Source organism: Aquarana catesbeiana, linkage group LG08 (genome assembly GCF_042186555.1).
Source record: "Aquarana catesbeiana isolate 2022-GZ linkage group LG08, ASM4218655v1, whole genome shotgun sequence".
Taxonomy (NCBI): domain Eukaryota; kingdom Metazoa; phylum Chordata; class Amphibia; order Anura; family Ranidae; genus Aquarana; species Aquarana catesbeiana.
In genome coordinates this window covers 201415185-201443183 of record NC_133331.1, presented here as the reverse complement: position 1 = coordinate 201443183, position 27999 = coordinate 201415185, and the positions used below count along the sequence as shown (strand labels likewise).

General features: G+C 43.9%; 1 protein-coding gene across 11 annotated transcripts in view; it reads left to right on the top strand.

The window, feature by feature from the left end:
* The window catches only part of ZMIZ1 (zinc finger MIZ-type containing 1), a 479832-nt gene that overhangs the window by 349393 nt on the left and 102440 nt on the right, over positions 1-27999 (top strand). Inside the window, exon 1 of one of the 11 annotated variants that reach the window (XM_073596826.1) lies at positions 21678-21840. The exons of the other annotated variants lie outside the window; for them this stretch is intronic. The gene's annotated coding sequence lies outside the window, so the exon portion shown is untranslated. Of the gene's footprint in view, positions 1-21677; positions 21841-27999 lie in introns of those variants that run through there. 11 annotated transcript variants of the gene reach the window in all.

The window sequence follows — 27999 nt, the reverse complement described above, 5'->3', positions numbered from 1 at the left end:
TAATAACCATAAAGAGTGCAACAACCCATATTACAAATTTACTTTGCCAAGGGCAGGCCAGTACAAGATGGATTTTGATTGGTTGTGATAAGTTACTGCACTTAAACGTAACCTTTACTGAGAGGTCTATTTATAATAGGAAAGCGTTATACTATTTAGTAATACTGCATACCATCGCCCATTTAAAAATGCAGGCCATTGTATAATGCCTGCAGTATTATATGGAGTTTTGCTTAAAACAGCAGATTGGTGTAGAGCAGGTCATGTGACTGTGCTTTCTTCCTGACTTATTTATTTATTTTTTTCCACAACTTCCATTAATTTTAATTGTGCTCTGCTGGCATTGGGTTCACAAAGCCAGCAGGAGCACAACGCACATTTGCAAAGCATTGCTGACTTCTAGTGTTTGGCTGTCATGCTTGTCCAAATATTTTGAAAGTATTCAGTTCTCTTTCTTGAGACCACCAAAAAATTATAAAATCCTTGACAGAATATTTCAACCTCAAAACTTTTACTGGCATAAAAACCCGAGATTCTATGGAACGTCCTTAAGGTGGTCATCAGGGGCCAGCTTATCCAACTAATCCTTCCAAATTAGAAACGGTCCAATGCCATGACCCAAATATATCCAACTAAACCTTTGCCTAGCATCCCAGACCGCAAGCAAATCCAGTGCACCGAAAACAAGCAGACTACCATTATGAATGTCTTTTTGTGGATGATGTTCCCTGTTTCGAGCAAACCCAATCATGCAATACCTACTTATGCTCCTAGGTAAACTCCAGCTCTTTACTGGTTTATCCATGTAGATAAATAACAAATGCCACGCTCTGAATATTTCCTTATCCCATTAAATCCATTCTCAGCTTTGAGGATGAGCTCCGGTGTGTTTGCACACTCCACATGCAGAGCCTGTCAGGAGGTTGGCACTGCGCTAATCGCAGGCAGTGAGACATTTCCTGATTTCTGCAGCCGCGCATCGGGTCAATGTCTCACTGCCTGTGATTAGCGCAGTGCCGGCTCTGCACGTGGGCTGTGCGAACACACCTGAGCTCATCCTTACTCAGCTTTAGGCCTTCTTTCCTATTCCACTGCAACTCTACTTGGGAATATACATCACCTATGTCACATTGTGATCAGCTAACAACCCTGCTCGCCTACCAAAAATCTGTCTGCTTACTAAATAGTAGAAAAATGATCTGTTAAAAAAAAAAAGTAGTAGAAAAATATCACATTTACTGGCTGGGATATATCGTGGCTGTCTAAATCACCCTCCCTCCTAAACTAGTGAACCCTTTATGAGTGCTCCCCATCAAAATCCTTGCACATATACTGCATATTTTGCAAAAACAATTACTAAATTTAATGTTGGGCAACACCAAACCATACATAACATATAAAATACTATATGAACAAAGACAGTGCAGCGGCCTGTCAGTCCCACACATAGCAAACTATTACACAGCCGTGCAGATCGACCAGTTTTCACACTTCAACTACCCATTCCCTTTGGGTATTTCTGGAAGCCCTAGAGATTAATCTGATATCAGTAGAAACCGTACTATGAATTTGTCCTCAAGCACATTATGCACCCCATAATTTGTTACTCTATACAGGTGTAGCATGTTCTAATATATTCAGGTAAACTGATGTTCCCCTTATGCCCTGCTTGCCATACTGATACACAACCCCATGTTCTCATCGGGTTTAACAGAAATAGTTTATTCTCATTGGTGAATGGCACAGGGTCACTCTAAAATATGCAGCCTGGTAACACTTGAAGGAGTCATCAGCTGTTACTTCTCCTCAAAGATTCTATGAGGCCACAGCATCTGAGATCTTCCAGTATCTGCAAGTCAAAAGCTTTGTTACCTAAATTCTCAGCAAAACTTCCTCCCTGCAAACCCTGACACCTTTTCAAATACATATGCCCAAAAGACTGCTCTTTTAGAGGCATAATTTCTGCCATTTATAACTTGCTCCTAGAAGGTCATGCCCCCTAAACCCCTTCTGTATGTGGAGCACAGGGAGAGAGACCTTGGTGGCTGTTTGAATCAGGACTGGAAACAAACCTGGCGAACCACAGCTCCTTGCTTTATCAACGCTTCATCAGTGCAATCAATCTAATGTTAAACTGAACCTGCACTGGTATATGGTTCCACATCACCTGGCAAAATTTGTCTCCACCATCTCTAGTTTGTGCCTCCAGAGGATGTCAGACCCTACTAAATGTAAACATGTTTGGGCTGCCTGGACCACACACCATCTCCCTAATGACTTTGGCTGTACATAGCTAGTTCTTTCATATATCACACCTTGGTGACGTTCCATACCAATAGGGCCCACAACTAGGACCCTCCTCCCTCCTCGCTCCTCGGTCGTCCCCCCTCCTCCCATCCATCTCCTCCTCCCATCCATCCATCCTCTTCCTATCTATCCATCCATCTCCTCCTCCCATCCATCCTCCTCCTCCTCCCATCCATCCTCCTCCTCCTCCCATCCATCCATCTCCTCCTCCTCCCATCCATCCATCCATCTCCTCCTCCCATCCATCCATCTCCTCCTTCCATCCATCTCCTCCTCCTCCTCCTCCTCCTCCTCCTCCTCCTCCTCCCATCCATCCATCCATCTCCTCCTCCCATCCATCCATCCATCTCCTCCTCCCATCCATCCATCCATCTCCTCCTCCCATCCATCCATCCATCTCCTCCTCCCATCCATCCATCCATCCATCTCCTCCTCCCATCCATCCATCCATCTCCTCCTCCCATCCATCCATCCATCTCCTCCTCCCATCCATCTCCTCCTCCCATCCATCCATCCATCTCCTCCTCCCATCCATCCATCCATCTCCTCCTCCCATCCATCCATCCATCTCCTCCTCCCATCCATCCATCTCCTCCTCCCATCCATCCATCTCCTCCTCCCATCCATCCATCTCCTCCTCCCATCCATCCATCTCCTCCTCCTCCTCCTCCTCCTCCCATCCATCCATCTCCTCCTCCTCCTCCCATCCATCCATCTCCTCCTCCTCCTCCCATCCATCCATCTCCTCCTCCTCCTCCTCCCATCCATCCATCTCCTCCTCCTCCTCCTCCCATCCATCTCCTCCTCCTCCCATCCATCCATCCATCTCCTCCACCTCCCATCCATCCATCCATCCATCTCCTCCTCCTCCCATCCATCCATCTCCTCCTCCTCCTCCTCCCATCCATCCATCTCCTCCTCCTCCTCCTCCCATCCATCCATCTCCTCCTCCCATCCATCCATCTCCTCCTCCTCCTCCTCCCATCCATCCATCTCCTCCTCCTCCTCCTCCCATCCATCCATCTCCTCCTCCTCCCATCCATCCATCTCCTCCTCCTCCTCCTCCTCCCATCCATCCATCTCCTCCTCCTCCATCCATCCATCTCCTCCTCCCATCCATCTCCTCCTCCCATCCATCCATCCATCCATCTCCTCCTCCCATCCATCCATCTCCTCCATCATCCATCCATCCATCCATCTCCTCCATCATCCATCCATCTCCTCCATCATCCATCCATCCATCCATCCATCTCCTCCGTATTGAAACATTTGTTTTTACAATTATCCAGGTAGCATTAGGCCTCATGGACACTAGATAATTTTTAACACTGCTCTTAGGGGGTGTCTGGCGCTTTATTTATTTTTATTTTTTTTTGTCTGCCTCTTCAAACTCTTGCATGTTAGCCTTTGTGTCCATGCTCACATAGGCGTTTAGACGCAGAAACAAAACATGTTTTGGCATTTTAGCATCAATTTATTTCAATAGCTAAATTATTATTCTGGCTAGTGAAATAAATGAACGCCCAAGCACTTGATGCGTTACCCGTGTCTGCATGAGGCCTTAAAGTGCGCTAGTATAATCTCTTTAATATTTCCTCACAGCAGCCAATCGCATTCATACATTAAAATAGTAACTGTCATTTTCAAAGCCAAGTTTGACTATGATTGGTGGCTGTGGGTAAATAAAGACCGTTCTCAGTACCGACATGAAGCCTCACATTATACACATCTGAGTTCTGGGTAGGCAGGTTTAGGTGATCCATGTATGTAACTTGCAGTTCCACTGATATTTAGTCAGACTGAATGGTGAAACGTGGCTGAGTAAAGGCTTCCTCCCCAATACATATAAGCCTAGGCTTCCTCCCCAATACATATAAGCCTAGGCTTCCTCCCCAATACATATAAGCCTAGAATTAAAATGAATGTTTCTGAAAACAATGCAGAGGCATAAAGCTGGTCTCTAAATTTGGGTGAGGCGGTCGAAACAGCATTAAAATACAGAAGTCCATCTAACCTTGCCCTATGTGCCAATTAATTTTTCCTATGCAATTCTCGAAGTATTTCTTTCTGTAGGCGGTATCTGTATTTAGTGTTCCTTTCTTCCTTTTTAATGTGTTGTACAAAGAAAATCTTTGCCATTTTGCAGAACACAGTTGGTGACTTCAGTGGTAAATAGTGTCAGTTATGTTCATACATATGAAGGAATGATAGTTGTGATTCAAAGAATGAATATGTTCGTTTAAAGCTTATTTGTATAAACTGCTTGAGGGAAAAGTAGGAATGCTGGATTTTAATAGAAATCTTTTTCTATGCTGCTGTTATCCATTTTCCAGGAATAGTACCACTGTTGGTATTCATCCCTTTTATTGGTACTATTTAGCAAGGCATAGAATTGATATGCAGGATCATCTTGAAAGAAATACTTGCTTTAGTGTTGACTGCCAGTGGCAGGTGTTAGAGAGAATATAGGATTAAAAATGACTGTTTTGAGGATGCAACCTTCTGGATAGGTTCTAGATGTCTTTGATGCTCAGCTTGGGACAGGAATGAGGGAAGTTTGTGCCAGTTACCCTTAGGAAAAATTAATTTGGAGTTCCTGTACACACTTATATATAGTCAATACCGATGTACTGTAATATACGTGTGAAAGAATTTATAACCAAACTCAAGGCAAATACACAGCCAAAATAATTGTAGTGAATGACCCGGCCTGATTGGACTAAAAAAGAGCACAACTTTGAAATTTAGATAAAGGTGAGCTCGGAGAATGTCCAAGAGCGTGTCCAAGAGCGTGACTTTGAAGTTCAGATAGAGGTGAGCATGGAGGATGCCCAAACTCATCTCTGCTGACCACCTTCTGAAGATGCTAGTGGTGTGGCAGTTTGTGACTTCAGTACTTTCAGAGTCTGATACTAATCCGAAACAAGCATGCGGACCTGGAAAGTTTGGGTGGAGTCAGAGCAAATAATCTGAACATTTGTTCCTGGTCATTGACCAAGAAAGTACTGAAGTGTTTGGATCAGCATGACAGCCAGAGAACCTTCGTTATTAGGAGAGGTTACCAACATGCATACCTTTTTTATACCAAGGTTTCCTTTTGATGCACTATTAAAAACAAACAATGTAGTCAATCTTTTTGTTAGAGGTCATAATGGATAGAAAAGAGCTCTGCTGTGTATCAGTCAAATGTTCCATCATTTAGTTGTGTTTGCTTATACAGTGCCAGTGGCTTTACATCTAAGTAGGTTAGCATTACTGAAGGTGAGAATTGTCGGCATTAGTCATCACTACCTACACACATGGGTGTGTGCCTAAAACAAAATATAAATCCCATCATCCTCTCTGGCAATGAATAGGGTTAAAATGCCCCAGAGAGCAAGTTGAGTGGAGAAATGGGAGGGTTGGTAAGGAGGGATAGAGGCCATCTGGATAATTGGGCGCAGATGTACTCCTGTGTAAACCTAACACCAAGAGTTCCAGACTTGTACCCACTGAGCCAAACCCAACCAATTAATCTCTGCAAGGTAATTACTTTCCCATCAGAGAGTGGGGGTTTCATAGGCTGCTCCTGCACTGGAGTGTGGAGGTGTGAGTGACCACGCCAGACAGTCTATAAACTACCTTCAATGTCATCACATTTAGAGATGGGCCCCCGAAGCTCTCCTCTCTCTTCTCTGGTCCGGATGGCACATTCTCTCCTGTTTGTTTGCTCTGAAAGTCTCCAGGAATTTCAGGGATGGGGGAGGGGGTCTCCAGAAGGTGATTTACTGAGGAAAAACACATGATTTTGCTTTCAGAGAATGAGGGGCCTTTTATCAGCCCCCTCCCCCAAGAACGAACAGGTTAACCCTTTCTGATCCTGTAGAATGTTTTTATTCTCCATTTAAGACTTTTTACATTGTTAGTATAAGATTATTTCTTTTTTTTTTTTATCTTGGAACCGATATATTTTTCAAACATTTTCCATGTCTATTTATAACAATATAGTACAGGTAGGGTCTTTCTGTACAGCTGCATCGATGATCACTGCTATTTAACAGGTTAAAGGACATGACCATGTGCATTTGCCTTTAGATGTTTTTAAATGTTTCAGGATTTTATTGTTAAAAAAAACAAACGCCTTGCGGGATCTGTGACTGCTCTGTCCCTGCATAGGACCAAGTTCACATTGAGCATGAGCTTCTTCAAATATTTTGGAGTGTTTTAATGTGCTTTTGTACACATTTTTCAGGCATTTTTTGGCTTCAGTATATTCGCTTTAGGCAGTGGAAAGCTGGTTACTAGGAAAATGAAAGGCAAGAAATTGGACAAAAAGTGTGTTGCAAGCATATGTAGGTATTTTTCTGGTGCTTCTATTGAAGTCCATAGTGACCAAAAAAACCTTGGCTGTGCCTCAAAGATACTCATGTACGTTTTCAAACTTAGCGTTTTTCATAAGCTCAAAAAAATCTAGAAAAAAATGCTGGATGAAAAATGCTAATTATTTATTGAGATTTTCACAATACAAGAAGTGATGCATGTGTATAACATTTTAACCTAGAGCTCAATAGCCCTGATTCATAATCCTGAACAAAATATAAAAGCAAAACATGGGTAAGGGATGGGGAATAGGGGGAGGGAGAAGGGAACGGGAAAGGTGACAGGGGAGGTATATTTACCTGTAAACAAAGATATGGCATAATATGTCAAAGCGAAAGGACATGGTGAACATTAAGGATGAGTTCGCACAGCCCACGTGCAGAGCCCGCCAGGAAGTCGCCACGGCGCCCCGCTAATCACAGGCAGGGAGACATTTTCCTGATGTGCGGCTGCAGAGATCGGGAAATGTCTCACTGCCTGTGATTAGCACAGCGCCGTGCTGACTTCCTGGCGGGCTCTGCACGTGGAGTGTGCGAACACGCCGGAGATCATCCTTAGTGAACTTTAGTACCTTCAGGAGTGGAAGCAACGTTTGGTGTACCTGAGAGGTGATCTCAGAGAATAGCATAACCGTAATATCAACAGAAGAGGCTACCTGTCGTGTAGAAAGGATCTTGGGTCATTTAGTAGCTTTTAGAAGCATTGAGAAGCTTTTAGGAGAATTAGCATTTTATTAGCATTTCTGCAGTACATGAAGAATAAAAAAAAAAAAAGCTGTTGGTAGCATTTTGGTAGCTTTTAGGAGCAGTTAGGAGCATTCGTTTTTTTTCTGCTGGAAAAACTCTCCAAGAAACTCTACAAAAACATTTTTTTTCTGCTCCTAGAAGCTGAAGCTCAAAAAATGCTAATAGCCTAAAGTAGTGTGCATGGACACATAGGATAAGACTATTTCACTTCTAAGAGCAGAAAAAAATGCTAATAACAGCTCCTAGGAGCTTAAAAAAACGCTAGTATGCATGGAGCCTTACAACACAACGGTTGTAATCAGGCATTGTTGAATATAATGGAAAACTTGATATTGAATGTGCTTCAGGGAACATGTTTCAGATCGCTCAGGTGTGAACTGGACCTTAGGCATACCATGGGGCTTATTTACGAAAGGCAAATCTATTTTGCACTACAAGTGCACTTGGAAGTGTAGTCGCTGTAAATCTGAGGGGTAGATCTGAAATGAGGGGAAGCTCTGCTGATTTTTATCATCCAATCATGTGCAAGCTAAAATGCTGTTTTTTATTCTCCTTGCATGTCCCCCTCGGATTTACAGCAAGTGCACTTGTAGTGCAAGTGGATTTGCCTTTCGTAAATAAACCCCCATATGATTAGCATCGTGTAGAGGTGAGGTAGACAGCAATACACAGTTGTAAGGGTCTAGGACAGGGATATACAATTAGCGGACCTCCAGCTGTTGCAGAACTACAAGTGCCATGAGGCATAGCAAGACACTGACAGCCACAAGCATGACACCCAGAGGCAGAGGCATGATGGGACTTGTAGTTTTGCAACAGCTGGAGGTCTGCTAATTGCAGATCCCTGGTCTAGGGTAACGAATGCCAACTTCCGCTACTCATTCTTTACAATGAATATTGGTAGGACAAATGGTGCTGCACAATGAATACATAGCACAGAAATGTGTTCTGTTGGCAGTAAGATGAGTGAAAGTCTGCCCTACTCGGCAAGGTCTTTCTTGTCTGTTGATTCAAGGAAAGGTTGTACCTATGTTACTAACTGCAAGACATTTCCATTGACAAACACAGAAGTGTGAGGTGTGCAGTGCTATGACCTGAAAACAGAGTGAAATCGCTGCTCTTGAGATGTAACGTCTGTGCATAGTAAGCTGTACAGATGGAGCTGTCCGACCTCCAGCCTGTGTGATATACCTGAGTGGTGCTCTTACTATTTTTCACTTTAATTTAATACTAAACTTAAAATCCTTTTTAAAGGCTTGTGCTGTTTTCTGTGCCCTCTGCCCACACTCCGCACAGTGCTGTAAATTATGTACACATCTCAAATGTGTGTTAATGGATTCAGGAGTTTGCTCATACACCTGCAAGTCATTTTCAAGGCTAGTCAAAGTGCAGCCAGAGTAAATAGCATATACTGATATACAATTTCCTTATGCTGTGTGTTGAATCCTGCACAATAGACAGAACCCATTTCTATTTATTTTACCTTTTTCTTTTATACTACCTGTGAACCATTCTGGTCATTGACTACCCCCCAAAAAAAGCTTAGTCTAATGTCCCTGACAGTCATACACATGGATCATCCCAGAACAGCCAATTTGGGTGAAAGCAAGTTAAGTTACGAGAATAATGTTGGGGTGTGGTGGTAGATCGTGGACCAAAGGATCCTGAGGAGCTGGCCAGGGGTACCTGGTAAAGCTCAGATTTTACATCGAAAAAGAAAGGGAGGCAGGAGAGCCCTTATAGTGTAGTAGATAAATTCAAAAACAAGAATGCAAAGCTTCCACAATAAAAGGAAAACATTTCAAAATGGACATACAACTGTTGAGGCTGCGGTCACCTAACTATAGGGGAACATGTGACTTTCCTAGTGCGCGGATAGAGAAAACTCGTCTCCACACAGGGTCACTCTCTATGCCTTGGGCATTTCCATCCTAGGTGCTCTAAGGGGGTTCTCAGGTGGGCGGACAAAGTAGTAGAGTGCAAAAAGGGACTGTAGGTAGTTCAGTTGGCAGAGGCACCCGATTAGGTTGTTTAAAGCAGCGGTTCCCAACCTTTTTGGTGCCAGGGACAACTTTTTGGTGTTGCCAGTTTTTTTCAGAGACGGGGGGGGGGAGGCTGTATGGCAGATGGGGAAGGCAGTTTACAGAGTCTCACAACTCCCGCTGCACTGTAAAGGAGCGCTGTGATATACAGTAAAGGGGACTGCACTGTAATGTCTACAGTTCCTCTTAATATCACAGTCCTCCTTGCAGTCATGCCTCCCTCCATCACAGTCCTCCCTGCAGTCATGCCTCCCTCCATCACAGTCCTCCCTGCAGTCATGGCCCCCATATCACAGTCCTCCCTGCAGTCATGGCCCCCATATCACAGTCCTCCTTGCAGTCATGGCCCCCATATCACAGTCCTCCTTGCAGTCTTGGCCCCCATATCACAGTCCTCCTTGCAGTCTTGGCCCCCATATCACAGTCCTCCTTGCAGTCTTGGCCCCCATATCACAGTCCTCCTTGCAGTCATGGCCCCCATATCACAGTCCTCCTTGCAGTCATGGCCCCCATATCACAGTCCTCCTTGCAGTCATGGCCCCCATATCACAGTCCTCCTTGCAGTCATGGCCCCCATATCACAGTCCTCCTTGCAGTCATGGCCCCTCCATCACAGTCCTCCTTGCAGTCATGGCCCCTCCATCACAGTCCTCCTTGCAGTCATGGCCCCTCCATCACAGTCCTCCTTGCAGTCATGGCCCCTCCATCACAGTCCTCTTGCAGTCATGGCCCCTCCATCACAGTCCTCTTGCAGTCATGGCCCCTCCATCACAGTCCTCTTGCAGTCATGGCCCCTCCATCACAGTCCTCCTTGCAGTCATGGCCCCTCCATCACAGTCCTCTTGCAGTCATTGCCCCTCCATCACAGTCCTCCTTGCAGGCATGGCCCCTCCATCACAGTCCTCCCTGTCATGACCCCCCCCCCCCCCCCAAAATCACAGTCCTCCCTGCAGTTATGCCCTCCATCCCATCAGTCTTCCCTGCAGTCATGCTGGCAGTGATGTCATCTAGGTGGATCACTTGTAGCTGCAGGAAATAAAGCAATTGGATGTTTTAGTAAAGCAGATGACTCCTGCCTATTCTTTAAACAACCTCATCGGGCACTTCTGCCAATCGAACTACCTACGGGCCCCTTATGCCCTGGCTCTTTCTACTACTGGTTAAGTAAACAGTATGTTTTTGTATTAATGCGGATATTGGAGCACCCAGGGGGAACCCAATCAAACATAAATAGAGCATACAAACTTTACGTAGATATTGGGATTGATTTACTAAAGGAAAATTGACTCCACTTTGCAAGTGCAGTTGCACTAATTTTCCCCAGATCTTACTGAATGTGGGGCAGCTCTGCACCTGATTCCTTGCACCTGATGTGGTATTCTTTATAAAGTGAGGCTTCACCACATTCACTAAGCTCTGGGAAAAATTAGTACACATTCGACTTGCCTTTAGAAAATTAACTCCATTGTCTTTAGGCTTGATTCACATATATGTGAAACAAATGCATTTTGAACCCAGCCTTTAAACGGGTCTCAGGACCTTAGTGCTGTGAGTGCTAAACACTTCGCAACTAGGTTGCCCCACAAACCCTCACCTGTTGATAGATTTAGCTTGCATTCAGTTCTCATGTGTACAATAGTGAGCGTGTCACAGGGAGTTTAGGTTGTTAGCATGACAGTACTGACCTGCTTTGTTCATTTCTCTTGCATCTGGAATTAACTAAAATGGTCATCAGTGGTGGCCTTCTATGCCTAGCCACTGTAGCATGGCGTATTAGGTAAAATTCCCACAAAAGTGTCTAGGGTGCGTATGGCATGCACACATTGTTCACAAAACAAGATAAAGAAGATAAACAATGGTCGAATTAAAAAAAAAATCTGTAGGAAAGGTCTCAAAAGGGGCAAACGCTAACATAGAATATTTTGGTTTTAAAGTGTAAAACCATCAAAAAGATAATGGGCCTTCTTCAATACGCAATTACAGTGCTTTACCAGATAATTCTAAGAAGTGCCTATGTTGTTGCCACTGGCCCATATGAAAAACTGTTCATTCTCATAACCTGCAGTTGTTAGAAACATGAAGATAGTGTTTTGAAGTGCACAAAAGTACAGTTGAACGACCATGGCCAATGCCTTCATTTACTTTCCCAGAATGTGTGCTTTTGTAGACAGTGGGCTGGTGCAGTGTAGTCATGTGGCCACCTTGTCGAAAGAGATAGGAATTCATTGATCACATCTGCTTCTTGTGTGTTTTCTTTACCATATTCCTCTGTTATTGGAAAGGTGGCACAGGTTCGACTGTAGCATTGGTTGTTTAACTCCAAATGGCCCCCTGAACCTGCACCTTTTAGAATTTAGACACTTGTATTAACAGTACCATTTATTTTTCATTCACTTAACAAGTGCACAGATCAGTATGACCTTTTACTTGTTTACACAAAGTGTAATGTCTACACTAAACTGTACTAAATGGCTGTTTGCACAGCCTTACAGTTTGTAAATGTAGTTGGTTATGTACTGCAAAAAGATATTAGAAATGCTATCTGTGTATATATACAAGCTTCAGAAAATATCACATGAAGGTTTTATAGAGCAGATTGCATTATCTTTCTGATATGTCCTTTTTATGACTTGGGGCTCTTTCACATGGAGCGGGATCTGCTCCAATCAGCAGAGGATCTGTGAGCTGATCCCCCAATGAATCGGCGCCTGTCCACTTTGTGTTAGGCTGCAGGCAAACCTATGATCACTCTGCACTCCGGCTGTTTACATCAGGTTACTTCCAACCTGTCTCATTTAGGTCTGGGAAAAACGGACCTGGACGGGCTCAGAGATAGGCAGGTTAAACGGACACAGGCCTGTTTACTTGTCTATAGAGCTGCATGGAACTTCTGATCAGGTCCGCCTGAATAACAGACAGGCAGAGCTGATTGTAAAACCCATGTGAAATGTCCCATAAAAGTGTGTGTGTGTGTGTTTTTTTTTTTTTTTACTGACTGTTAAACTACAATGTTTCAATTAAAAATCAAACAATATCTTTGTTATATTTCATCTAAAAATACCAGATCCCTGTAAGGGAGTCGTAAACTGGTTTAGCGGGTCTCTCCCCCAAGACATAAGACTGTGATGGCACGGCTACTTGTTACTTAAATACTCAATATATCTGGAAGCAACCATAGAGTGCTAGTCACTAACAGGCAGCACCAGACCATTTTGCGCCATCTACTTTCACCCCCCCTTTAAAAAAACAAAAAAATAAAACTTCTGAATTTTTTAAATAAGCAGAAAATATTAAAACAGCCTGTAGCTCGGGTTATACAGCCCCACTTTATATCACCTGATATCCGTAATGTTTTTCTGGATGTTGGACTTTGTGTCATGCCCAGAAGGAGTCTGGCAGTATGCCGCACTGGGATCACAGAAACCTTGGTCTCTGTATGTCCTAACATCGGCTCTTACATCCAGGGCCTGTTGTGGGGAGGGACGGCCTTCCTCTTTGAGGTGCTCCCAGTCGGGGAAGCTCCATGTGACTACCTGGTACCATGCCAATACACAATGCACTATGGACCATTGCTGCTAAGGTCACCACTGTGGCCACGTCATCTGCAGAGAAACACCCGGGCTCTCCAGACCTGGTGGGGGAAAAGGAGGATAGCACCCACTAGGGCTCCCCCATGAACCACAGGGTTGTGCGCACCCCAGTGCCAGTGGGGTGGAGCCCCGTTGAGAGCCTGCATCGGAGGTACCATCCATGGAGGTGATTGAGGCTCCGCCACCTACAGCAGCACACCCAGCAAAGGTAAGTGGATCTCTAGGACCATCATATAGGTACAGCCGTCTGCCCTACACGCAGAGGAACTGCCACAGTCGGTGATTTGTGGGCCTTCAGCCCCTTGTGAGGGTATGGAGGAGTGGCCTGGGGCTTTGTGGGATGCCTGTAAAGGTACTGCCATGGTGGAGGAGCCGGAAGGATCTGTGGCTCATGTCGCTTCACCTGCAACATCTTCCCCAGTCCCCACCACTGTTTTGCTTGAGAGGAGCACTATCACAAGGTCCCCAACACCTGGGAGAGCTGGCACTCTCCTTACATGGAGTCAGATGGGGAAGGGGAGGAGACCAGCAGTGCCCCGGAGACCCCCCCAATGCCCACCATGTATTACCAGCATGCAGTTTCATTACTGCATATTGTGTATGTGATTTGTTCCTATTGAGGTATGGCACAATACACAATATGCAGGTACAAATCACGGAGGTGTGCACAATAGCAGCAGAATGCAGCCTTACGGCAGACAGTGTGAGGAAGCCTGCGGCTGCACCCTAAGTGGCTGCTTAGTTCGCCTAGTAGTAATGCTGGCCCTTCTCATAGGGTGCCTCTACCCGGAAATTTCCCACACAGGGGTATAGTCTCTCTTGTCAGGTAAAGAACACACACACAGCTTGTGAGATATACTTATGCATCTCCAATTTCTGTAACAGAAACAGTGCTATATTATTTTTCTATACAGTATATATAGGTTTAGGAGGATACCTTTCCTTTGCAAATAAAACAGATTACCGCTGTTCCACTCATAAATATTTTTTAGTAGGGTTGTCCCGATACCGATACTAGTGCCGATACCGAGCATTTGCCCAAGTACTTGTACTCGGGCGAATGCTCCCGATGCTTCTGCCGATACCTTGAAGACAGCTGTGATCGGCGCATGGGGGAGTTACAAGATTCTCCCCCCGCCGGTGTTCTGCCGAGAAAGTTCTGCTCGGCTGATAAGTTCCCCCCTCTACTGCGCAGGCCCTGCGCCTGCGCAGTAGGATCCGGCGGAAATAGCTGAAGCGGAATAGCTGAAAATCAGCTGTACACGGCGTCTGAAAGAGGGCCCCTCGCGGGCTCGCTTCGCTCGCCACGCTTCGGGCACGGCCTCGCTTCGCTCGGCTCTTTTAGGTTCCCCCTCTAGGTCCACTTGGATGGTAGGGAAGGAACCTGGACCCAGGGCGCAGGCGCCATGTACAGCTGATTGTCGATCTTGAGCTTCGGCTATCTCCGGCGGCTGTAAGGAGTTCGTACTGTGCAGGCACTGCGCCTGCGCAGTACAGGGGGGGAACTTATCCGCCAAGGGAACTTATTCGGCAAGACACCGGCTTTCAGCTGCTTAGTGACACACAGCGGTGATCGCTCACCGCTGACTGTCACTGCATCCTCCTCCATGCCCCCTCCATTCCTCTCTCCTTCTCTGTGCCTCTCCGTTGTCCCCCTCCGTTCCTCACTCCTTCTCTGTGCCTCTCCGCTGTCCCCCTCCGTTCCTCTCTCCTTCTCTGTGCCTCTCCGCTGTCCCCTCTGTTCCTCTCTCCTTTTCTGTGCCTCTCCGCTGTCCCCCTCCGTTCCTCTCTCCTTCTCTGTGCCTCTCCGCTGTCCCCCTCCGTTCCTCTCTCCTGCTCTGTGCCTCTCCGCTGTCCCCCTCCGTTCCTCTCTCCATTTCTGTGCCTCTCCGCTGCCCCCCTCCGTTCCTCTTTCCTTCTCTGTGCCTCTCCGCTGTCCCCCTCTGTTCCTCTCTCCTTCTCTGTGCCTCTCCGCTGTCCCCCTCCGTTCCTCAATCCTTCTCTGTGCCTCTCCGCTGTCCCCCTCCGTTCCTCTCTCCTTCTCTGTGCCTCTCTGCTGTCCCCTCCGTTCCTCTCTCCTTTTCTGTGCCTCTCCGCTGTCCCCCTCCGTTCCTCTCTCCTTCTCTGTGCCTCTCCGCTGTCCCCCTCCGTTCCTCTCTCTTTTTCTGTGCCTCTCCGCTGTCCCCCTCCGTTCCTCTCTCCTTCTCTGTGCCTCTCCGCTGTCCCCCTCCATTCCTCTCTCCTTCTCTGTGCCTCTCCGCTGTCCCCCTCCGTTCCTCTCTCCTTCTCTGTGCCTCTTCGCTGTCCCCCTCCGTTCCTCTCTCCTTTTATGTCCCTCTCCGCTGTCCCCTCCGTTCCCCTCTCCTTCTCTGTCCCCTCCGTTCCGCCATCCTCCCCCTCCTTCCTTTGTGAATGGACAGAGTCAGCTGACTCTGTCTATTCACATAACTGAAACATTGTAATCTCCTGTGATTATAATGTGTCAGTTTATGAATGGAGAGGAGCCGCTGTCTTCTCTCCATTCATTCTCAGTGCAGCTGAGGCTGCAGAGAAAGGGACTGGGGAATCTCTATCCTCTGTCTCTTTCTCTGTCTCAAGGGGGAGATATCAGAGGTCTGTTAAGACCCCTGATCTCTCACCAAAGCCCCCCAACAGGGCTGATTAAAAAAATAACAAAAAAAAAAAAAAACACACATTGCAATAAAGAATAAAAAAAATATTATTGTAAAAAATAAAAATTGTAAATAAAAAAAAACACACACACGTACACCGTTCACCCCCCCCCCCCAAAAAAAGAAAGCACTGTTAAAAAAAAACAAAAAAACACTGTCACGTGACATTAAAAAAAAAATTATTGGTAATCGGTATCGGCGAGTACTTGAAAAAAAGTATCGGTACTTGTACTCGGTCCTAAAAAAGTGGTATCGGGACAACCCTATTTTTTAGAATAGCTGTCCTTAATCAAGGATGAGAAGAGCTGTCTTCTTCCAAAGTACCAAACTTGTAGCATTTTTATTCTGTTGAAGTTCAGTGCTGTGGAGCACATGTGATGAACCAGACCAATTTCTCCTCTGCATGCATTTTCCAAGTAACAATGATGCTCATAAGCGCACATTATTGTTCTCAAGGCTGCTCTTGCCCTATCCAGTTATTGCAAGGCATGTAGTAGATTCTGATGTCACCCTGTGTTTGTCCAACCTTGGAAAAATGTTTTACACTCTGATCCTGCCTTACTAAACAATGAAGTGAATTGAACCCAGGCCCTTATGTACTTAAAGCCCAATTACACCTTACGTTTAAAGAGGAACTGCAGTCTGCTCACATAATTTGTAATAAAAACATCTTTGCCATTCTGAAGCTTCCCTTCAACCACTTTGCATATTATTTTATATATACTGTGATTCTGTACTTGCCAAATATGCTGCAGAAATCTCCCTTCACTGAGTCTGGCTGCAACCATTTTAACTATGGGCACTGAAGCTGCTGCCTGTTCACTTCCTGGATTTACACAGAGGCACACTTCCAGCTCTGCCGCTGTCACCCCCCCCCCCCCCTTCCTGGCATACTCTCACCCCGCCCCCCCCTTCCTGGCATACTCTCACCAGAGTGAGAGAGCTGTGCATGATGTCATAAGCCTAGGCTAATGGCCAGAGAAGAAACAGGAAGTGAGCTGTATAAGGTATTTACTGGCAAAAAAAAAGTTTTAATATACAAAATTAAAACAAGGGCAGAAGATTTAATAGATGGAAAGTTGAAAAAAATGACTGAAGTCCCACTTTAAATACACTTAAATATACTTAGTCTTTCTTTCTAAAGCAGCCACAGCCTAGATAGAAAAGCCTGTCATCGTTCTGTACAAGTTCTCACTCTTGGTAAGCAGTAATCTCTCTTCAGAGGTAAGACACACCACCTAAGTAAGATCAAGGACTTCCCAATCAACAGGGGAAACATGAGCTTTGCTGATTGCAGGGCTATAGATTTTGCTCAGTAGAGGATGTGTCTAAAGCTCTGCAGAGAGGCCACTGTTTACACACAGAGAGTAAATGTCCTATTGTGCAGCTGTTGGCAGGGAACAGAATTTTCTGTCGGGTGTTGGCAGCTTTAGAAAGAAAGGGAACTCTTAAGGCCCCTTTCACACCGATGGACATCCCATTTCCCATTGTTCTCTATGGGGAGGCGGATGTAAACGGACACGTGTCCATTTACACCCACCTGCATCCGATACGATCCGGGCTGCCAAAAACAGATGGAAGGGGATCCGTTCCCCATCCATCCAGCGGATCACATGACAGTCGGGATGGAAATGGAGAGGCTGTCTGTTTCCATCCAACTGCCCCATAGAGAATAGCGGGCTGTGTCTACTCTGCATAAGTGGAGCAGACACGGACCTGTCATCCGCCTGCTCAGCAAGGATCAACGGACAGATCCCCCACTGAGCAGGCGGATCCACTTGATGGAGTCCGCTCTGTGTGAAAGGGGCCTAAGACCCCTTTTGTTTTGATACACCTGATATTTATTTAGCTGATCTAAAACTGAGAGTTCAGTTGGGGTGAGATAAAGTGAAGGCTGCACATGATTGGATGTTCCAAGTGAACACTGCTTTAGCCTATGGCTACAATAAATTACTTTTTTACTTAGAAATTGAATTACGTGTTGTCCATCACTTTAGCAGAACACAGATTTCAGCACACCGAGGCATTTACCGCCCCGCATCTGCATGTATACACGCCCCTTTTATACTAGGAGCAGTGGGGCGGGGAATGTCTCAGCCACTTATGATTGGCTGTCCACAGTGACCCCTTCCGTGTGGAATAGTTCAGGCAGGTTTAGACTAGTGTCCAAACACGTCTTATTCATCTCTTTTACTGACAACAAACCATTAAATCTCTTAGTATGAAAGATTTAATCTCCAGTGTAGCCCTAGCCTTACTTTACTACACTCCTCTGTATACATTAGTAACATCAGGTCCAGGTTCACTTTATTTCATCTCACTTTACCCTTAAGTAAATCAGGGGCTTTAGGTATGGTTGACATTTCTGTTCCCAAAACATAAGTGCATTGGCTACTTACAGCAAATCCTTGTGTAGTATTTCTATATTTTAAGACAGCTGAAATCAGATGATTGGTAGAAATCCAGTACAGCGCCTTAGAAAATACATTTTCAGTCCAATATCTGATAAGTTGACCCCTGCAGTGTAATTTGTCTTTCCCTAAACCACATGCTATGACATACAGATAAATGTAGGCTGAGATATTTCCAAGCAGGTTAAAAATATCCCCCAGATTAGAGTCTTGGAGGAGGGTGCTAGCCCAGCATGCCGGAGTATTTATATATCGGCTATTTGTAGTTAGCAGAAACTGACGAACTGGAAAATTTCAGCTGCGCACTAATTTCTTCTTACGTGTTAATTAAAAATTGCTTTTGGTGCCTCACAGGCCCATCAGAGATTTCTATGTAATCCACTCTTATTAACTATCTACTTCCTATTATTATATCAGGTAAACATTTACAAGCAGAAGCTCTTAAAGCTGCAGTCCCCTGGTCTATTTCTCATGCTTTTTATTTGGTTTCTGATCACAGAGCACCATTGAGTGTCTGCCTGGCACCTAATATGTAAAATACAATGCCAGTGAAGATGTTTGGGAATACAATGGACTTGTTTACCTAATGAGCCTCTAAGATAACATCAGGCTTTTTAATAAGATCAAGGGGCAATATGTAGAGTAGTACCCAATATCAATCAATAAGCAATTATTGTTTTCACCGTTCTGCCAGCTGTGATAAAAGGAAAAAATCTTTTTTGCATACTGTTCATGCATATTATGAATGCTTTCTGGACATTGTACAATCAACTGTGTAAAGGAACAGCCTTCTATACTGTGTAAGGTAGTAATGTGCACTTTTCCAGAGCGGTCAGCTGGTAATGGACAGTGCTTGCTTGTGACCCTGGAATAGGAATAATTATTTGTTCCTGATGTGTATAGATATGACGTATCATAAGAGAAGATAGGTATGAGGCCAAAAAGGTAATGCACGTTTGGCCACTGGGTGGCACTGTTTAATAACAATGTGTATGGTTTACTCTTATACAGCAGGATATGTATGGGAGCTTTACTATAGTCATTTTGCTTCAGTGCATTGATATTAATAGTGGTCATATTAACAGCACATTGAGAAGGACCTATTCACCTGCCTACAAACACAGTCTGGAAGATTGCAAGGAGATCCAAGACCATATAATAATCTTCCTAAATTCTGTGTCAGTCATACTGCCATGTCAGTGGTAGAAACTGCTAAATGACATCTTATGATGTCCATTCCACTTCAGCTGGCACCTATCAATTTGAAGGACTGGTAGGTCTTCACAAACCTCTCCTCAATTAGCCGAGCTGCCTATGGCCCTTTTTGCTTGAAAGTATTTTTGTGTATATTGCTTGATAGTATTTTTGTGTATATACACTTTAATACTAAAAGTATTGGGACTCCTGCCTTTACATGAACTTTAATGGCATCCCACTCTTAGTCCGTAGGGTTCAATATTGAGTTGGCCCACCCTTTGCAGCTATAACAGCTTCAACTCTTCTGGGAAGGCTGTCCACAAGGTTTAGGAGTGTGTCTATGGGGATGTTTGACCATTCTTCAAGAAGCGCATTTGTGAGGTCAGGCACTGATGTTGGACAAGAAGGCCTGGCTCGCAGTCTCCACTCTAATTCATCCCAAAGGTGTTCTATCGGGTTGAGGTCAGGATTCTGTGCAGGCCACTCAAGTTCCTCCACTCCAAACTCGCTCATCCATGCCTTTATGGACCTTGCTTTGTGCACTGGTGCGCAGTCATGTTGGAACAGGAAGGGGCCATCCCCAAACTGTTCACACAAAGTTGGGAGCATGAAGTTGTCTATAATGTCTTGGTATGCTGACACCTTAAGCGTTTTCTTCACTGGAACTAAGGGGCCAAGCACAACCCCACACCCCCTCCACTAAATGATTTGGACTAATGCACGAAGCAAGGTCCATAAGGACATGAATGAGTGACTTTGGGGTGGAGGAACTTGACTGGCCTGCACAGAATCCTGACTTCATCCTGATAGAACACCTTTGGGATAAATTAGAGCTGAGACTGCGAGCCAGGCCTTCTCTCCAACATCAGTGCCTGACCTCACAAATGTGCTTCTGGATGAATGGTCAAATATTCCCATAGACACACTCCTAAACCTTGTGGACAGCCTTCCCAGAAGAGTTGAAGCTGTTATAGCTGCAAAGGGTGGGCCAACTCAATATTGAATCCTACAGACTAAGATGCCATTAATATTGTGTGTAAAGACAGGCATACCAATACGTTTGATAATATAGTGTACATGTATTCCTGGTTCTGGAACCTTCACAACTGCACTTTATCACTCAGAGATTTTACAACTTTCAAAATGTTCACGTGACCTAGCTGTTTTTTTAATCATCAGTGAGTTTTTGACAGCTTCAAATTCAGTACAGCTATCCTTTAATACAAACCCTCACAGCTCTGAGTGCAGCCAACCTGGGTTAATTTTTACCCTCCTCCCTGATCCAGCGATATTTCCTATGACCTGGTCCTGATCAGCTCCTCTTCATACTGGGCACGTTGTTTCCTATGGGTAAGCTATACTCCCAAGAGATCACCGAAGGCCACCATGATCATGGCTCATCCATAGGAATGAATAGGGCTGCAGCGTGATTGCACAGTATGAAAAAGAACTGGCATAGAATCTTGGTAATGAAAAGACTACTTAATAGGGAGGGCTAGTAAGTATTATCCCAGGTGGGCTGCACTTGGGTAGCAGATTTATTAAAGGACAACTTCATGAAGGCTGCATTCACACCAGAGCGTTTTGTAGCTCGAAGCTTAAAGACGCTCAACATAACCCCTTTCAACGGCCCTGTTAACATCTGAGCATGAACAGGGGTCATTGAAATGAATAGGATTTTCATTGTTGAGTGTTGAGATACAAAACGCTCAGGTGTGAAAGCAGCCTAAAGGTTGTCCTTTAACTGCAAGTTACAGTGCTACTCCTTTGGGTGAATAATTTAATATTGTCTGTTTTTAATGAAAATATGGAAAGAAAATATGGAAGAGGAAGCATTTGATAATAAGAAATAAAAATTGCTATACATGCTATAGTACTATATATACCAATTTCCTGAAACTAGGTACCCAGAGGGCACACCACAATTCTGCATAAATGGAATTCTCTGTGTCTTTATTTGCAGTGTTGTCTACCTTTTTACATGCAAGAAATCCCTAGAGCAGACTCACAATAATTATGACATCCCTGGCAATATTGTTAACCTCATAATCATATCCCTTAGATAAGTGATTACATCCCCGTTCATCAAAATTTAGCATGTAGCTTGTTGGGTAGTTTACTGCTTCACACGTGTCCATGCTTACTTCCAGAGTCAGGATAACACATGTTCAGGTAATTTAATATGTGCCTATCCCCATAGTTTGCATGGCGAATATAAAGCAGTGATTGTCTGCCTAAGCTTTTTCCCCTGACTGCACAATTCCCATGGTTCTCTATGGAGGGGAAAAAAAAGTGTTTACAAACTAAAGTGAAAAACACAGCTGAGTTACCTGGCGGATTTAGCAACACCCACAGGAATTCCGTGCTAACTAGGTCACACTGGAGAGCAGTGGGGATGTAACCATAGGCTGTCTCCCTGGGTGTTCAGCAGGATTTGTGTTTGCTGCAGACCTCTCCCACTGGTGGAGGGCCCTCCTGGAGAAGGCTGCACCTTGTGCTTTCCTCCTTGGAACCAGGTGGGTCTAGATGTACTGCTATAGGACTTGGATCAGTCAGTGTAGTTCAAAACCCATATTGTACCCGGCTCTACTTTCCTCAGCTACAGGCGTGTGCATCCTTTTCATTCACTTAAGTGAATGCTTGCTACGTATGGTAAAATGCATGTGTATATATATATTTTTTTTTTCATTTCAGGGATCATTATGTATTTATCCTTTTGCATACACTGTATGATGCATTTAGTGTTATTGGTTATATGAATGAGACCTAACACAGGAATCCTTGGTGACCATTTTACCCTTTATCCCTAAAGAATCATTTCCATTTGTGTGCTCCCCTCCCACGATGTGCTCTGGTATGATGTGCAGAGATTGCACCTGCCACCTTGTAAGTGGACATTACGGATTAAATGATGAGCTGCAGTATTACGCTTGGCTAAGAACAGCCAATCCAATATATTTTGTTGTGTGTACTCCTGGAGACAGCAGGGTTAAGTACAGATTGTATATCATCCAGCCCGTGTGCGTGTTTAGAAATGGATTCCTGTGTATTCTCTTTTATTTTCCGGTTAGCCTACACGTCGAGTGCGGAGAATGGTTGCCATGGTTATGTCGAGCTGGGAGAGCTGGCATTTTTCTCTGGGTCACTATCGCCTCCTGTCACCGAGGGGCTTACAGATTCTGTTTTGCAAAAGCGCCATGCCCAGCAGGTCTCCGTTGCAGACTGTAAGCTCCTCTGCCAAAATCTGCTAAGTGAAATAGGTGAACAAATTGGCCCGGAGGAGGAGACATTCCTTTTAAAGCAGCCTTACCAAGGGATTCCATCATTTTTCCCCTATTCTCCTTTTTCTTTTTTTTTTTTTTCTCCTGCGCCTCCTCCTACCTCTTTACATCATTTTTTTTCTGTGTAGTCCTCCCTCCCTTTTTCTTCCACTGCTTACATCACTCCTTGCTTCTCCCTTGTTACCTTGTTTTCCACCTCTCCTACTCTGCCTCCATTGGTCAATCTTCTGCTGCCTGACACACTCCACCAGTGCAGTAAATAGGATTCCATAAACAGAATGAGTATGCACTGCAGTGGTGAACCATTCCTCGCAGATATGAATGGAGGAAAACTGCATGTCGACTGTTTGGATAAAGAGTAAATTTCCTGCTTCTGTTGTTCTGGGGTAGTAAAGGTTCGTAACCAGTGGTAATAGGGTACCTTTGGCATTCTCAGCCTATAATTCTACGACAATAAATTCATTATCTCAGTTTGGGGGTTTAAGAACTATCAAATCTTGCAACAAGATTTTTCTTTTAATTCTTTATTAAAACGTAAGGGGTTTTGAAGGTATATTCCCATTTAAGGGTTTTTTGTAATAAATGTAAACACACTAATATGATAGGTGACCCAACACACAAGGTTTTTCTAAAACGGTAGCTATTGTATAGGGGTACACACATCTTTGAGACATGCAATTAAATCATCCATATTTTGAAGTATTTCACAGACCTTTATTTGTACAGTCAGTCATTGTAGATGCTCTAGAATGCTGATCCCTACATCTGATTACCTATAGAGTAACATGCACTATCTATTGGGTCAGTGGTAATCGGGGAAAAAATAATCTTGAAAACCATTGAGGCCACAGTAGCACTGACACTGGATGGCACACGTTATGTCACAGCTCATGTAAATGCAAGAGTGACCTACAATGTAGAGTGTAAACTTCCTGAACTATTCTTATATCCTGTTAGCATTTTCTGTGTCTTTAATGTGCTGTCTGTGGTGCCTCTGCCACTGAGGAAATACAATTCCCAGAGGCTGAGAGTGAAAGCTGGAACTTGAAGTTTCTTCATATCCTGTTATTACTAAAGAAAAAAGAGAGGAAAAAAGAGCATAAAGCGTACTAAAAGTACATGAATGTATAGTTTTATTATATTCCCAGATGTCTAGGAATGGGAGAGCCAGCAGTGTAAGCCAGTTGTGCCCTGCTCCATTGTACAGCGTTAACACAGGGAGCCTGCTGACAGAAAGGAATGCAGCGAGCAGAGGAACTTATCTGTGTATTTGTGCTACTTCACGATCTAGTAAGCAGGCTGGGGATTGGTTGGTGACGCAGATATATTGCTTAACTGTACAGGAGCAAAGGTAAGGCCGCCAACCTGGTTATACTTTCTTGGATAGGTGCCTGGATTAACAAGCCTAGCTTAATAAAATTATATATCATTGAGAGCAAGACATTGCATGCATGTGTTTCTGCTGTATTTAGTTGTTTGGCCGGAGTTATCCTGGTGCTTGGCATCTATACTACTTTTTGCATTTACGTATTAAAATGTAGAGTTGCTAGGTTGGATGAAGTTTAGTTCAATTGATATTGAGCAGCCTTCAGAAATTACTTGAGGTCAATTTTCTTTACAAGGCTTCGGTCGTGCTATTGGTCGATAATAAGCACAGAATTTTTCACTAGACTTTTTCCAAACTGGTTTGGAAAGGAGCTTTTCCAAAAAGCTCCTTTTAGAGATGTTTACGGTGTTTTAAGAACCCTTTTATATTTCCCAACTACTAGGCAAGATGTCTACTGTCTTTACAGTCTATTCTGATTGATGAGAAAATCGTCAACTTTCTATGCACAAAGTTGTGTAGTTTAGGTGTAAATTCTTACAGCTAATGTACAGAAATGACATATAGCTTCAGGCATTGCCTTCAGGGTGACTAGGCTGGACTGAGCGCTGTCCCGGAACTCCTAGTGTCTTCACAGGGAGATGCCTGTCCTACAGGGAGCCACCCAAGCCTGAACTGGATAAACCAGCCCTCAGCTGACTCATTAGGTGCAATTCATTTTAGCTAAACACGCACCTAGTCACTTTTTACTATCCATGGGCTGAATACCAGAGGATAGTAATATGTGTGTCTAGGTGGCATTCAGGTTATATATCTAGTACGTAATATACCCACCATTTCATACATTTTTTTCTTACACCTTGTATCCTGTCCATTTATTCCTAAAGCTGAACTCCCAGCCAAGAACTAAATGCACAGGTTAAATATGTATGAGGGAACTATTTTGCCTTTCAGAGTGTGTGAACTTCATTCTATCCAATCTTGAGATTTACAAAGTCATGCCAACGTCATGGATTTTAAAGGTGTTGAATCCTTTGGGGGTTGCGATTTTGAATATGGCTGGTTTAACCCTCTCATGTTTTTAAGAGGATTGATACCCCAGAGATTCTTTTTAATGAATTTTGTAATCAAAATTAAAAAAAATTTAAGAATGTAAATGTACTGGTGAATTTATTCTGACAGAAGGATTCGGCGCCTTTTAAAATCCCAGTTCCTTATTCAAACTGTTCTTTCTATGCATAAAAAAAGTTATAGATGGACTTTATACTTTCCCTTCAACAGAGATCACATGACCAAATGCCAGTGGCCAGTAGTACTAAAATAAACTTAGCAGCACATTTCTCAAGGTTTTGAGTCTATTACTCAACAAGTATTTAGGGCTCATACACACTGCAGCTCAAAAAAATGCTGCTTTTTGAGACGTTATTTCTCTTCCTAAAAGCTTGAAGAAGCTTGTGCTTTTAGGTGCATTTTTCTTGAGCTTCTTTGAGCGTAAGTGTTTTGTTCACAAAACCTCCACTCGGCTCACTTTTCCTTTTTTTTCTTTTTGTTTGTGCCTTTTCGAGCTTCTTTGACCGTTTTTGCACTTTTTCACGCTTTTTTTGTGCATTCTTGGGCGTCTTTTCTGCTTGAAAGCTCCTCTCAAAAATTCTAGTTTGGTGGGGTGGGGGTTCTGCCTGTAAGAGCATATGCCTGTACACTCCTGAAAGAGCCATAGTGTGCAGGGACACTATACTTAAGTGGAGGGGAGTTTCCAAGCAGAACAAAATGAGAGCTCAAAAGCCTGTAGGAGCAGCTTCTTTGAGCTTCTTTCAGATGCAGTGTGCATAAGCCCTTATGCTGCATACACACGGTCGGAATTTCCGTCAAAAAAAGTGTGATGGGAGCTTTTGGTAGGATATTCCGACCGTGTATGCTCTATCCAACTTTTTCTGTCTGAATTTCCGCCAGCAAAAGATTGAGAGCTAGTTCTCTATTTTTCAGACGGAAAAAGTTCTTGACGGAAATTACGTTCGTCTGTATGCAATTCCGACACGCAAAAAAACATGCATGCTCAGAAACAATTCGAAGCATGCTCGGAAGCATTGAACTTAATTTTCTCGGCTCGTTGTAGTGTTGTACGTCACCGCGTTCTTGACAGTCGAAAATTCAGAGAACTTCTGTGTGACCGTGTGTATGGAAGCCAAGCTTGAGCGGAATTCCGTTGGAAAAACCATCCAATATTTTTCAGACGGAAATTTCGCTCGTGTGTACGGGGCATAAGGCTCCATGCACACTGGCTTAAAGTTGCTTCTGCAGGAGTTTTGACTTCTGCTTGTAGAAGCAGCTTAATGTTATCCTATGTGTCCATGCACATTAGGACGTTTACAGGCATATTTTCAGTTCAACGTTTAGAAGCAGAAAAAGAAAACCTTTTTGGTTCGCGTTTTTGATTGGAGCTCACTGGCAGAAAAAACATAACACCCTTCTAAACTCGTCTAAACATTGTACAAAAAATGCTCTATATGAGCGTTTTTTACTCCCAAGAGAACAGACGCTTTTTTAAGCCCAGTGTTCATGGAGCCATAAAGTGGTTTCGGGATTCATTATCACAGTTTGAGTTGACAAAGCAATCACTAGAAAAATGTGTCCATCTCATATACTTCCTTGATTAGAAGCTGCAGATCACCTTTGCACAGTGCCTAGGCATCCTCCATGCTTCTGGCCTTACAGGAACCTCTCAAGACTTTGATCTTATCAGAGGCATATACTGCCCACTCCTTCCTATGACCACTGAATTACACTGATGGGGTCATTGGAGGGCATCTGCCTCACATCCCACAGCATGTGGAATTGGTGCAAAGTTGGAAAAGTCGGTTCAGGAAAAATGGCAGCTTCAGAATTCCTGGTGCTAAATCAGCCACAAATGATGATCTTGATGAGAAGACTTTTACTGTTCGAAGGATAAGGCTGCCTAGTCTCATTCTACTTTTACGCCTCATTCATTCCCGTGGCAGGAGTCTGCTGATACCTACTTCTGGAATCACAGGTGTATGCGAGTAGCTGCAGCCCATAAGCCTGTACAAATGACAGGCGGACAGGAGCTACATGTAAGAACATTCTGTGGTTAAGTGCGGATGATTGGCCCTAGCAGACAGATGGTGTCCAGGGCCAGTCATCGGTCTCTTAACTGCAGGTAACCAGATGTCCAAATACATTTCAGTAGTGGGGGACAACCACATCTTTTTAGCCTGTCAATTGTACAAGCCTCTCTTCAACAGCTGCCTACATACACCTGTGACTCCAGGGAGCATAATTTGTGTGTATAACTTTGGCTAGTTTAGATTTTTTTCAGGTGTTTCCTGTGTGTTCTATCTCTGACTTTCCTAAATGGATTGTGATGAATGAAAATGTCTCCTAATTTTTTCCTGGTTCACATTAATTCTGTATAACAATGTAATAACTGCAACCAGATCGCTTAACAATATTTCACCTAACCAGATATTTGGTGATAACTTTCATAAATACAAGTGAATTTACCAGAACTGGAGCAGCTCTGCATGGCAACCAATCATCTAGCTTTTATTTTCCAAGTTTCACTGAGCAAGCTGAAGTTGAAAGGCAACTGGTTACTGTGCATACCTTATCCAGATACTGTCTTTAATAGTTTTATTAAATCTCAATCTCTCTCTATCTATACAGTGGGGAGAATAATTATTTTAACCCCTGCAGATTTTGTAAGTTTGCCCACTTACAAAGAAATGAAGGGTCTATCATTTTTATCATAGGTGTATTTTAAACGATAAAGACAGAATATCAACCAAAAATCCAGAAAAAAACACAATACAAATGTTATAAATTGAGCTGCAGTTCAGTGAGTAAAATAAGTATTCGATCCCCAAGCAAAAGATGACTTAGTTCTTGGTGGAGAAACCCTTGTTGGCAAGCACTGAGGTAAAACGTTTCTCGTAGTTGGTTACCAGGTTGGCACACATCTCAGGAGGGATTTTGGACCACTCTTCTTTAAAGATCTGCTCTAAATCCTTAAGGTTTCTTGGCTGTTGCATGGAAACTCTAAGTTTCAGCTCCCT